We start from the raw sequence: 1,498 nt of genomic DNA on the forward strand, positions 1-1,498 counted from the left end.
TGACAGCAGTCCATTCCTGGCCGAGTGGACCTTGTTTGCTGGAGGACCCAGGCCCTCAAGCTCTGCTGGCGATAGGAGCACAGCCTGTGCTACAGGCCCAGAATGGAGCCCAGAATGGACATAGAGCGAGCAGTAGGCTGGCCCCCATCCCAAACACCCAGCAGTCTACTGCTTACTTTCTGAAGCAATGAGATGGGAAAATCACGGTCCTCAAAATAAGGTGGGGAGGATAAAATAGGAGCACGGAGTAGCAGAGCTAGAAGGTTTCACCTTCGTCATTTGGAGGTTCTACTGGGAAGAACCTTATAAAGAAATGGAATTTTCTGCCATAGAAGCATAAGATTCAAAGCTATAGACCCATGGGGTGGGCCTTCTGATTAAACCTACGGATTGTAGTGATTTTGAGATTTTGGGGTAAGAAACATGGAACAGGGCATTTCACGGGATGTTAATATGAGACAGAATATTTCTATGTGATTTCAGCTGGCTTTCCTAATAACGAAGAAACTTATAAGCTGAAGTTCAATAATAGTTCAATAAATATGTAAGTCAAATTGGTCTGTAATGAAAGTGCTGGGGAAAATGTGATTGTCTGTAATATGAAAATGTAAAGTAAGATGTATTAATCATTTCTAGAAATGAAAAAAATGATGCTTTAAGTTAGAAGCTTTATCTACAGTACAAGAGCAAATTAATAAACTGNGTTTTTACATTCTAAGATGATGTTGTGGAGCAGTTCAGGGGGAGGGGGCATGGTTGATGCCTATGGACCCCCGTCATTCCTGCAGGGGAGACCAGGGGGCTTCCAGTGGTGGATGGGTCATTGCTGAGCTGGATGCAGATGTCAGGGGTGTGTGGCTGAAGCCCTTGGCTCCACACCACCCTGGCTTGGGAAATCAGGGTGGTTCAGTCACTGCTGCGTAGGATGCAGATGTCAGGAGTGTTTGGCTAAAGTCACACAGCTCCAGCTCGGGAGCCCAGGGTGCTTCCTACAACGGCTCGGTGGTCATCACTGGGCTGGCTATGGATGTCGGGGGGCATGGCTCAGGCCCCAGCCCTCCCTGGCTTGGGATCCCAGGGGGCTTCCAGTCCTCCTGGGCTTTATAGGTGTTCTTTGGTGATGTGAGACCTTTGCTAGTTAATATCAAACTTTGTCTCTGGTCTGTGGGTATTCTGTTTTTTCTTTCAGTTCTGTGTTGGATTCTTCGCTGTTCCCACCACTTCATCTTTGCACTGGAACTAATTTGTTGTCCTTTACTTCTAGAATGGGGGAACTTCCAGTGGGAACCAGCACTTGAGTCTTATAGTTGAGCTAGGTTGCTACTTTGCTGTGGATTCCCTGGGGAAGGCTTTTTGTGCAGCTCAGGTTTTAATTGTTGACCTTGTATGTATTCCAGAGTCTTGTGAAATCTGGTACACCTGGGTTGTGTGGAAACTCTGGTCTGGGCCTGAGACTTTTCAGCAAGTTGCACCCCCTGCAGATCTGTATTCCTGACCA

This window comes from Galeopterus variegatus, unplaced genomic scaffold (assembly GCF_000696425.1).
Source record: "Galeopterus variegatus unplaced genomic scaffold, G_variegatus-3.0.2 Scaffold15038, whole genome shotgun sequence".
NCBI classification, from domain to species: Eukaryota; Metazoa; Chordata; class Mammalia; order Dermoptera; family Cynocephalidae; genus Galeopterus; species Galeopterus variegatus.